The sequence below is a fragment of the Sinocyclocheilus rhinocerous genome, unplaced genomic scaffold, assembly GCF_001515625.1.
Source record: "Sinocyclocheilus rhinocerous isolate Xijiao unplaced genomic scaffold, SAMN03320098_v1.1 scaffold878, whole genome shotgun sequence".
NCBI lineage: Eukaryota > Metazoa > Chordata > Actinopteri > Cypriniformes > Cyprinidae > Sinocyclocheilus > Sinocyclocheilus rhinocerous.
This window is the reverse complement of record NW_015664312.1, coordinates 1,051,816-1,064,272: the sequence shown is the minus strand read 5'-3', so window position 1 is coordinate 1,064,272 and position 12,457 is coordinate 1,051,816. Positions and strand designations below refer to the sequence as shown.

Sequence of the window (12,457 nt, the reverse complement as noted above, 5' to 3'; positions counted from 1 at the left end):
GGGCCTTCTGCTTTCACTTGACACTGACAAGCTGTGAGGGACTCCAACACCGCGGAAAGAAAATATTCCCTCTTTCCATGACATCACCCAGCCTGGAATGGAGGAAAAGGGGAGGATGGCAGGAGCAGGAGAGGAGGAGGAGGAGGGGGTGGCACAGCTGGTGACAGCCGCAGTACCATCTGCTCCTGACTAATAGTTCATGCTGCTTTACTTACACTCCTACTATTCAACAACAAGCGAACGAATGGGAAGCCTGCTGCAGAGGCCCGCCAAGACTTCGGAGATTCCTGATTGACAATAATTCTAATCTTCTTCACCACTTCACTCTCATGTGATTCCTCAGAGCCCTCCGTTTCACTTCTCACCTCCAGCGATCACCTCTGGGACGGTCCAAGCACCCTGAGTGCTGAGGCTACATCGTCGGGAATTTGTCTTGTTACTTTGTCATGTGACACTGACAATGTGTCTTAACCAGACGCAACTTGACAAGTTACCAGCGACAAGTAATATCTCTGTCCACAGTAAAAATGGCATATTTCTACATATTTAACATGAAAACAGTGTTGCCAATCCATTTTACTTTAATAATGGGACATGAAACAGGATATTCAACAAGAAAAAAATCTAAGTTCTGATTTTATGCACCAGGAATGGATTGGTTCTTATAAAGCGGCTGAAGGTGTGAAAAATAAGAGGGCTTGGTTGCATCAGTTGAAGTCGTTTCAGAAATAAAGCAAATTACTACAATTTGATGAAAGATTACGAAAGAAACAATGCATGCACCAATAATAATAATATTTTGTCCAATACCGATAAGGTAATAATTACTCATTTGTGATGTTAAAATGTGACACTATTTTGTATAAATAAATTAAATAAAATATGTAAACACTTATTTAAAAAAGTCTATTTTATTGTAACAATATACCACTCATTAGGTCTGCATGAAATATGCAGATTTTTTTGAAAAATCAAACTGATTTCAAATCAAATTGAAATGATTTTTCTCATAAAAATAAAATTGCGATTTAAAATGAGATTTTAAAAAATCATATGGCTATATAATAACAATAATAATAATTTTACATTACTACTGTAAAATTATAATACCAATATTTATGCCTGTCTTAATTTTTTTTATTTTTTTTAATGTCCTGAATTGTGGCCAACAATGCCAGGAAAATGTATTACGAAACTGGGTCAATATTGATTTACTGTTGATTTAACAAACAGCCATTGAGCAAGATTTTGGACCAACTAGATGTCTCTGTGTCTGGGGCCGCCCAGTTCGACAAAAATTGGAAACCAAGTGATCCTAAGTGACAAACTGTTGTGATCAATGGTTGTGACTGCTTCAGACAAAACCTCAGATGACCATTAAAGAGATTTAGCATGTGCAGCTGGTAAGGACAATGTGTTATTTGCCATTTTATAAATTGTCAACTGAGCTAAACCAAAATCGACACCTTGCATTTTTCTCTCTACTGTTGAAACAGATAAACTGATTTTGAACAGTCTGAAAGAGCCACCGAGTTCTTACCATACATCTTGCCCTCATCCGAGAGGATAATTTTGCGGCGTCCACAGGGCGGGTAGATGGCCAGTGCCTCCTGGAAGCTCTGCTCTATGTCAGGGCTCCACACCCCCTCAGCATCGCTGTCAATGGGTTTGTCTGCCGAGTCACTCATCCTCTCAATATCCTCGGCAGAGCTTTCACTGCCACTCCAGCTGCTGGGATCAATGGCGGCGATTGGGACCTCCAAGCCGAAGCCTGGAGCAGACTAGGGTGAATCCTGGAAGTGACAATAAGCAAAGACAGAGTTGTGGTTACTCTCTCTCTGGAACAGATATCTGTCACTGAGATATCAGGTGATACAGTTGTTTGGTGGTAGGATCATTTTCCGTTCATGGAACTGGTTGAGCCTGAACATTTCCAACCATTCATAAAAATAGAGCTAAGTTTATAAGAGGTTGCCCTCTTTGGTGAATTCAGTGAATGGCTTACTCGTAGTTGTCTCTACACATTAAACCGGCATTAGGGAAAGTATTTTAACGTTGAAAAAATTACACACTTCAGCTTTAACTACATAGCACCGTAAAACTGAATTTGTTATTTTCATTAAAATGACAGTCAAAGTGGGAATACGAAAATTAAGCTCCTTAAATTGCTTAATTTTTTTTGTATGGAGAATTATGACTTTATGAATTTTGAAGTGTTAACAGAAATAAAATAAAAACTAATTTAAAAAAATATTTATTTACTTAAAATACTTTTTTCATTTCTCAACATTTCTCATTTTAAATAAAAAAAAATAATAATAAGAATTTGTTATTTTCATTAAAATGACAGTCAAAGTGGGAATACGAAAATTAAGCTCCTTAAATTGCTTAATTTTTTTTGTATGGAGAATTATGACTTTATGAATTTTGAAGTGTTAACAGAAATAAAATAAAAACTAATTTTAAAAAATATTTATTTACTTAAAATACTTTTTTCATTTCTCAACATTTCTCATTTTAAATAAAAAAAAAAAAAAATAATAATAATAAATGATAGACAAAATAAAATAAAAAAACTACAAAAAATTACAAAAAAAACAACAAAACTAAAAATTTAAATGAAAACAGAAAAAAAATAATTCAAAATAATAAAAACTACAATAGTATCTCGAAGATACTAAAATAACTGCCAATATTATGAAAGAACATGTATTAAGAAACTAAATAGTCCATTTTAATACTGTTTTGACTTTAGAAGGCTCGAACAAGCAATTTTCTGGTTATCAGCCCTGAGTTTTGGCCACTACTCCAAATCACCCCATAAACCGGGGTCATAAACCATAAGAATGCAATTTCCTTCTGAACATGTTAAATTCTCCACCCAGCTTCACATGAACCACCGAGGATATCCAACATGCAATACCTCCGAGGACTTTCATTCTTAAAGACTTTCCCCGTTACTCCGTGTGCCACTCCACCCCTTCCCCCACCCTCCCGACAGTACTGTCAGATATACAAACTGTTTAAAGATGGCCAGTTTGAGGGGAACGCTCAGGAGTTCAGCGTAGATAAACATGTTTACTTCAGCTATCCTGGCAGTGCTGGCTCCCATATGCTAACGGAAAGCCTTCTTGAAAAATGGCTGCCACGGATCCCTCGGTCACGCGTGGCCTACTTGAGAGAGGGAGCTAAGGCCAATGTCTCAACACGTCTGTTTCGCCTGAGGGAGTTTGACTTCCCTATAGAAAAATACCAGTGACAAGAGGGTGTGGTTTCAAAGTGACTTGAGCAATCCCATTTTAACGGGTAGATTTAGTTTAGCATTAGCTGGACCAGCCTGAAAAATTTTTTGTGTGTGTGTGTGATTTGAGCTAAAGTAGCATAATTTTTTATAAAAATCAAATTTTATTCCCGATTTGAAATACCAAGGAGATTTATTTGCATGACTGGAAATATCTGCCTCTTTGATTTTCCTTAAAAGGGACATTGACTTTCATATGTTGTTTTCCAATTTCTATGCTATCCATGCTTTAGTATGCAATATAAAATGTATTAGTGCATTGAAAGTAGTAAGCCAAAATTGGGTGGATTATATACTTTTAGTTTTTACTCTGTAATATATATAATTTTTTGAAGTTGCAATAAAACATAGATTATTAGAGTGTGTGGTCATACTTTAGTTTGAGGACCAATTCTCACTATTAACTAACTGTTAACTATGACTTTTGCCTCAATAAACTCCTAATTTGCTGCTTATTAATAGTTAATAAGGTAGTTGTAAAGTTTAAGTATGGGATAGGATTAAGGGATTAAAAATATGGTCATGCACATTAAGGCATAAATATTTGCTTTATAATTACTAACAAACAGCCAATATGCTATTTTTTCTCTAAACTAAACTGCTACTGAGTATGTTTTCTAGGTAACACTTTAGTATAGGGTCCAATTTTCACTATTAACTAGTTGCTTATTAGCATGCCTATTATTAACATAATGGCTGTTTATTAGTGCTTATAAAGTACATATTCTGCATGACCATATTCTACATCCCTAATCCCAATACCCTAAACTTAACAACTACCGTACAAACTAATAAGCAGCAAATTAGGAGTTTATTGAGCCAAAAGTCGTAGTTAATGGTTTGTTAATAGCGAGAATTGGATCTTAAAATAAAGTGTGACTGTTTTCTAATACTATTTCAGTCTTCCTGTTTAATTCGGTGTTACTTGCTGTTTCTTTCTAATAATTTGTGAAATTTACTAGCAATTTCTGAGTGAAAATTGTTTCTACACCATTTTTTTTCAGTGCATGCATGCTTTTCAGCTAATAATGCCAACAAACCATTGTGCAATGGAAGAGGCAGCATCAGTGATGGTTCACTTTTGGAATTTTCCATTCTTACTTGGCTCCATGGTTCATATTTGTAAAAACTGCAATGGCAGCTTCAGCCTTCCTCATCACTTTTTACAAGTATATGAACCAAGAAGTTGAGTAAGAATGAAATGTAGAGAATTTAGAAAGATGCTAACATGTAACATTAACAGTACAAGACTGATTGCAAGATTTAAATTTATGATGTGGCAGTATGTCCCAATGCTGTATTACAAACAATGTATTACAATATTGGTGGAGTTCCCTTTAAAATCTTAAATGATTCCCTTTGAGCTAAATTGACCTGTTTCCCTTACACTACATACTCACAGGCCAGAATAAAAGTACATACTGTATTTTACTGAACACTAAGTAAGCAAATTTAGATTTGTGGAAACATAAGTACCTGTAACAATGACACAAAGTCACATACTTATTAGCGACCAACAGCAACTTGCCAACATGTAGCGAATTGTTATGCATTACATGCATTTAAAGGAACACGCCACTATTTTTGAAAATAGTTTTCGAAACTCCCCTAGAGTTAAACAGTTTTTTACCATTTTCGAATCCATTCAGCCGATCTCCGGGTCTGGCGGTAGCACTTTTAGCTGCAGCTTAGTAGGGCTGCACGATATATTGAAATTATCGAAATATCGCGAATGTAAATATCGCAATATGCATATCGCAACGGCGTGCGATATCTGAATCATTTTAATAATAGGCTACTTAAATCAAAACGTTGCAAAAGGTCAACGTTTTAGTTCGACGCATATAGCAGAGAATTGCTTGACGTTAAAAAGAGTTAAATGTTAATCAAACAACAAAACAGCTATAACAAAGATTAATCTAAATTTAATTCATACAGTGAACACTATGCAGTGTTATTTTACACTTAATTATTACATTTCTGTACCTGAATACTACTGTTTATTTTATCTATGCTTGTAAATTGTGTATTTCTTTTTTTCTTTTTCTTTCTTTTTTTACTGACTGTTCACTTGCCTTTATTCATGCTTGAACTTTCTCAAACTATAGTTTTTGCTGTGGTATATGAAGAAGTACTTAAAGTGTGTGGAAAGCAAAGTTACAATGATATAAAATTAGCGTCATTAATTATTTTGTTTGTATGTTCACATTGATGTTAAATTACATTTTCTGATTTGTGACATTACTTTTTAAGTAATGCTAAAACACTGCTGGTCCGCCTGCTGCACCCATGGTACGGTCTAATCAGATTCAATGATCTATGCTAAGCTACAGCTAAAAGTGCTACCGCCAGACCCGGAGATCGGCTGAATGGATTCGAAAATGGTAAAACTCAACTGTTTAACTCTAGGGGAGATGGAAAATGAGCCTATTTTCAAAAATAGTGGCGTGTTCCTTTAAAATAACATATGGGAAAAATTAGGGTGTAAAATGATCATTTGAAAAACAGATGGTCAAGATTCGCAATAAAGCATTTTTGATAATATTACAAACCCTACTGATAAAGCACAGTCATTTGTCTATTTTAAATGACACATCATTTAGCGAATGACCATATTTTCAATAGATTATTTAAGCCTTGGTAGTAAAATGTGATAACAATTAAAACTTAATTTGCACAAGATGAATGCCACGCTTAAACTGCACGAGATGGATGCTCAGAATAATACTAGACCATGGCAATTTCTAACCACTCATTGCTCTGAGTTCTATCATCAGACCAAATGGATCTACTCTGAATTTACATTTCCACTTAGATTAATTGGAGGTTATTCTGCCTTTGATGGTAATGGAAAGTGTAGTAGCTGGTTCTAGATAGGCAGGCGCTCTTTAGTGAAGAGAAACAGTCGACCTGATGCAGCGGATCCCTGCTGCTGGACTGGGTCATACAGTTGGGTTAAATGTTAGAGATCAGGCCATGGGTTGTATCTTTTAAATGTAACATTTGCATTTACAATTAAAAACAAGCAATGTTTGCTGTAGCAGATCAATTTTGAAATAGACATGCATTTACAGAAAAAAGATCAATAGCCTAAAAACAGCCTAATCACGCTACATGGCTGAAGTCCCTCGATGATCATTTAGCCTTCGATTCATCATCGTAACTGACTCACCTCTGCCACTATTTCATGCAACATCTCTCATGGGAGGCCCAGATCAATGCCGCCTAAAAGATAATGATAATTTCCGCCTAGTTCGAGAGCGCTGCATTATTGGATTACTTCAACAAGCACAAAAAAATGGGAGTATGATTAAAGCAGGATTTTATCTTTTAGCCTTTCCCCTGCAATTGATAATGAAGCAGTCATTCATCAGATGGGACCAAGAAAATCCATTGCAAGTCTAACCAATAAATATTGCAATATTATAACTCTAAACAAAATCCACTAAAAGGAATTTATTGTATGCTAATGCTACAAATGAGTTTAAATATATGAAAAGGAATAAATATTTCTTTTGAAATGTATATGATGCATTAATATACTGTATAATGTATATACTGTATTAATACCTCAGCAAGAGCACATTTTGACCATGAAGTTCATTTGATTCACACATACAGCCGTTACGACGAAACCTACATACAAATAAGTGACTGGTATAGTTACATTTTTAATATAGACTTGAAACTGACACTTGCAAAATGCAAACACTTTGCATACCTAATGAAACAACTGAACTACCACAAAGATTACAGAAAGACAGACAAAGTGAGATTTCCTTATGGTGCAGCAGCTCACAGACACACACAGCCAAAAAGCCTTGACAAATGCATTTTGGCAAGAGTGAAAAAGGATGTAGCTGGAAGCCTCTCCATTTTGATTCATTAAAAATTACACTATAATGGAGAAACAAGTGCTGCTCTGTGCTCAAACAATGTGAGCACCTGCATGTTGCTCAGAGGGCGCGCTTACACATAATACCTAAAGGAAAAAACCTTTTCGCTCATTTTCCTTTGAATATCTTAAACCAAATGTTGTTCCCCAGCCCAAAATTAATTCACAGAACAAAGTATATCACATATTAAAATATTTTAAATTACATTTCAACATTATCTTTCATCTGAATGTCTACTTTTTGTATTCATCTTGCTGAAGTATGTGAAACTATTTATAAAAAGATATATAAAAAGATCTTTTGAATATTATCATTTTACTGGGAAGCAGAAGATCTTGTTGTGTTGAACTGTATCAGGCCAGGCCTGGTTGTGTTTAGATATGAAAACACTGCTTCTTATAATCATCATATTGCCTGACTTTAGGAAACAATCCAATATTCTTTTATTCTGTTGTTCAAAACTTGTATAGTGACATGAATAATCATGATTGTGATCATACGAGCCCACAGTTTCCTACAGGATTGACTGTTATTTGTAATTTTCCTCCTTCTTCATACATTATACAGCAGCTGCCAATCAAGCTGTAATTCCCTGTACTGGCCTGAGGCACTAAACCAGACACCGTTAACCTTCTGCACACATTAGAGACTCATTTACTTCTATACCTCTCTATGCATGCATATGTGTGTGTATACGTGCAAGCTTTTGTGTCTGTGTGCTCAAGTGTGTCAGCACATTTGTGTTGCATTATATGTGTGTGATGCTGATAATACACCAGCAGATCTGAGCCAGGATGTGCCCGAACATGCCTCCCTCACAACTCGATGCCATTATATAGTCTCTCCCACAACAACTCCAGAGCCCGGGATACGGAAGAGAGGAAACGTATGAGAGGTTTTGAACATGTCTGTGGGGGCGTTTCATCATTGTCATTAAAGTGAACACATGCCTGCATGGTCCAATTATTTGGATTATTTAAAACCAGGCAAAGTGAGTCACGTGTGGGTGAACAAGTTATTAGTGAAGTACTGTATAAATGTGCACAGTAACTACTGTGAGTACATAGATTTGATGCTTTTCTGCTGCGATATAATGACTATATTACATTATTAGCATAATTATTATGCTAATTCATATATCGGTTAGGAATCTCAAAAAAGGTTTATGAATGTGCTTTTTAAGGGGTTACTCTTTTGTGGTGGGAATTTGCATTTCAATAGCATATTTGTGTTTGTACATCTCTTCTTGTAGTGGTATGCGCTCTGCTCCAAGTCTCGTAAGGCATCATGCTTCATGTGCTACGGCCGTTTGAATTATTTCACAATACTGAAAACACCAATTTGCATGTTCATTAACTTGTCATTATTATATCAAACTATTCTGGATAATTATAATATACAGGGGAATTGTGTAAAGGTTTATAAGTAGAGCCACATAGATCTGGATCCTTTTTAAATTTTCTGCAGAAGAAATTTAAATATGGAAAAATGCATTGAATGAGGTTGAGAGGACTACACTATTATTAGTAGAGAAAAAGCATTATATAGTCATCTAAAATATTTTTCGAACATGCAAGGTGTAATGGATGTGTAGAACTTTGTCAATGGCGAGCTTTTGAATTCTGTGGAAATCTGCAACGCTTTCTATGTTAAGTCTGTGGATGCTGCTTCCAAGCAAACCCAAACACGAGGGAGTTTTTTCTTGTGGGATGCTAGTTGGGAATTGCAAGCCACTAATCACGATAAAGCTGCTTTGGAATATATATTCTGAAAAGTTCTATGCAAATATATTAAATGGAATTTAATAAACAGGAATGTAAAGAATTGATAGTCTTAAATTCTACCGTTTTTTTTTTCTCCAAAAAGGTTTCATTTAATTTCAGCATTAGTAAATTGTATTGCTTTTTTGCTCTTCAAGACAACTAGAACTAAAACTATCAAAAATATTTTTTCTTAAACTGAAAAAGCTTAAATAAAATATAAATATTGCATGGAAGAATTACACTTAAAAAAACTTTTTAATTAACTTTTTAATTTAAATAAAAATAAATTAAAGCCAAATAGATATTTGAAAAAAAAATAAAGAAAATGATAAAAGCACATAACAAAAAATTAAAACTAAAAATACAAAAAAAAAAAAGCTAATTAAAAATATTAATAAATGCTACAACAGAACATACATAATATTAAAATAACTGGATTTGGATTTTTTTATTTTTTTTTTCAAATGTATTAGGAAATACATTTTTAAGAAAAAGAAATTGAAATCGCTGACATATAGTAAGACCTACTAAATTAATATGGAGAGCACAGCTCAAATAATTTGGTCTTGTAAGGAAGCAGAGGAGAAATATATCAAATTCAAATTGTAATCTGACTTTTGATTGCTGATTAAAAAGTGAAAACGTGCAGTTGCTACAACCAGTAAATTTCAATTATAAATTCAGAACCAAACCAAGTCAAATAGTCATTTGGGCAGCCCGCAAATTAGTCAACTTTGAAACTACGTAGTTTTGCGCATTTTTTTTTAGCTTGAACTAGGCGAAAGCAACAGCGCAGAACATTCACAGGTGCAAGATAAGTGGCTCTCCACTAACTTTAGTGAGAACGGCTTCCTATATCTCTGCCTCTGGTCACAAGTCTGTCAAAGCAGAAGTCTAGTGTGCCACAGCCTGTTAGAACACTAATTATCACAGCTTCTAAGAGGCAGGAATGTCACCTGTGGAAACAGTTGCAGCCTTAACAAATAATTGCATGTTCCTATCTGCCCGTCTCCAGCACCATGGAAATGGTCTTATTAGTGAGATAAAGGAGGAAGCAGGCATCAAGTGAATGCCATGGTGAGAGCGACCCGTGGCTGTGACACGGCATGATGGGAGATGACACTTATCGACAGATTACATAAACCACTCAGGTTCTAGCTAAGCAGGAATTTGGCTCCCTAAATGAAGAGAACCAATTTCAGCCATCGCACAGGGCCGAGGTAATGAAATAGAAGATGAGAGGTCTGAAATGTAATTTTCCATGTGGACTCCTTTTGTGCTGTTATCTCTGAAGGTGCTATAATGGTTCAGTGAACGACTTTCACTGACCCCATAATGACCCACAGTGGTTAAGGTCTCTGAATGAAGAACTATAATTGCCATATAATTACTAAATACCTCATATTGTGCATTATTTGCTGTGGGGAATTATTTCAGTAATGTCTGAAGTATTTCGAAGTATGCTTGTTTGGAACAAGCAGCGTCAAATTATGCATATTCATAGCAGCGAGACATAACTGAGATTCCAGGCGCCGCATCTGTCCTCCTAACAAATTCATTAGCGCTGGAATGTTTGAAACGACTTTAGTACAACACATGAACCTTGAGAGGCGATTTTACTAATTTTTCAGTCGAAATTGAAAAGAACCATTCAAATTTCATTAACATTGTTTGCATAATAACATATTTTCATTGAAACCAAAGTCTACAATGACTGAAATTAAATCAAAATGCTTCATCAAAATGCCTTGTCAGCCAATTATCAGTTTTCTTGTTGCATATAACTTACTAGGTCTTGCGATATTTCTTTCTTTGAATATTTCGACTTTTCTTATTTGTTTTTTTTTTTATATTTTTGAAATTAAACAAGTATCTAAACATCATTAGGAATGCTTTTCGAGTTTTTCCCAAGTCTATGAACTCTCCAAGAATCTCTGGTTGTGCGGAGAGAAGATCAATTGATCTGTTTTGTACTGGATCTTTCTGCTGGTTTCATGAATAAATCTAAAGTCCCAGAGCGCTGATGAATCAATGATTGAGTCTCTCACGACCAATCTCCTAAAGCAGACGGCAAAGGTCCAGTGGAGTGGACGGCCACTGGCGCTCTCCTGCTGGCAAGACCCAAGCGTTTATTTCATGCCTCTTTAAACCGACAGGGTTAGATGCGGTGAAACCGTCTGATAGTATCCAACTCAAACCTGAGGCCTGAAGCTTACCACCCGGTGCTGCAACTACAGGCCGCTTTGGGATCAATTTCTGCTGGCCAGAGTGCTGGATTGATTTACAGGGCCTGTCAAAACAACTTTCTCCACCTGCCTCCAATGCGCCACAATCATGTGCAATGTTTGGCCCATCACACCGATGGCACATGGAAGGGCAGAAGCATTAGTCCCATTTCCTGCATTTTAAAATTTTCACTCTGTGCGACTAAATGTTGTCTCACATTAGCCATTGGCTAATAAATTCTTAGATTTTACTCACCAGTGAGTGAGTTGGAGACTGAGTATAAGTTTAGCACAGATATAGTTTCACTCTGACTGAGTGCTTCAGAGTTTCAATCTCCATCAAGAGATATGTGCTGTTTTTTAATTCATCTCAATGGATGCGCAGCGTACCTGTATTTGGCGGACTTGTAAACTCTAGTGTGAAGATGCACGACTCGCTGTCGCTGTGCTGAGAGCACTGTTTCTCATACACACGCAAAGAAAGAGAGAGAGAGTGAGAGAGAGAGAGAGAGAGAGTCTTACATACCATGCAGAATTGACGAGCTACATTTAAACGCTATTCCTTGTTGTATTTTCCTGTCAGAATAACGGAGTTCATTTGGAATTCTTCAGCTTTTAAGAACAACCATAAGATAATGCCAGTTTCTCCGGTAGTGGGCTGAACTAATGCGCAAACGGCAATCTCATTGGCTGGTGCTCACCTATAATCGTCCATGTTTTGATTTCAGGAAATCAGCTGACAGCGTGATTAATATTCATGAGCCCAGCAGCTCATTAATCCTTAGTGAGTTTTATTTTGTTATTAGTAGTAGAATTTGAAGTATTATTGTTATTATTCTCGTATCAGTATTATTGTTCGTTTTTTTCTTATAGAAACACTGAATAACCAACAATATCTTAAAGGGATAGTTCACCCAAAAATGAAAATTCTGTCATCATTTACTCACCCTCATGTGGTTCCAAACCTGTATGAGTTGCTTTCTTAAGTTAAACATAAAAGAAGATATTTTGAAGATTGCTGGTAATCAAACAGTTGGTGGTTGCCATTGACTTCCATAGTAATTTTTTTTCCTACTATGGAAGTCAATGGCAACCACCAACTTTTTGATTACCAGCTATCTTCAAAATATCTTATTTTATGTTCAACATAAGAAAGCAACTCGTACAAGTTTGGAACGACATGCGGGTGAGTAAATGATGACAGAATTTTCATTTTTGGGTGAACTATCCCTTTAAGATTTGTTGTCTAACTGACAGTTAATGAGTGAAAAA

The 12,457-nt window shown here is 35.7% G+C and overlaps 1 long non-coding RNA gene across 2 annotated transcripts in view; it reads right to left on the bottom strand.

The window, feature by feature from the left end:
• Window positions 1–1,721: 1,721 nt before the first annotated feature.
• The window catches only part of LOC107730093 (uncharacterized), a 21,687-nt gene continuing 10,951 nt past the window's right edge, over window positions 1,722–12,457 (bottom strand). For both annotated transcript variants that reach the window (XR_001638654.1, XR_001638655.1), the window contains one exon: window positions 1,722–1,793. This is a non-coding gene — a long non-coding RNA (uncharacterized LOC107730093). The remainder of the gene's footprint in view (window positions 1,794–12,457) is intronic.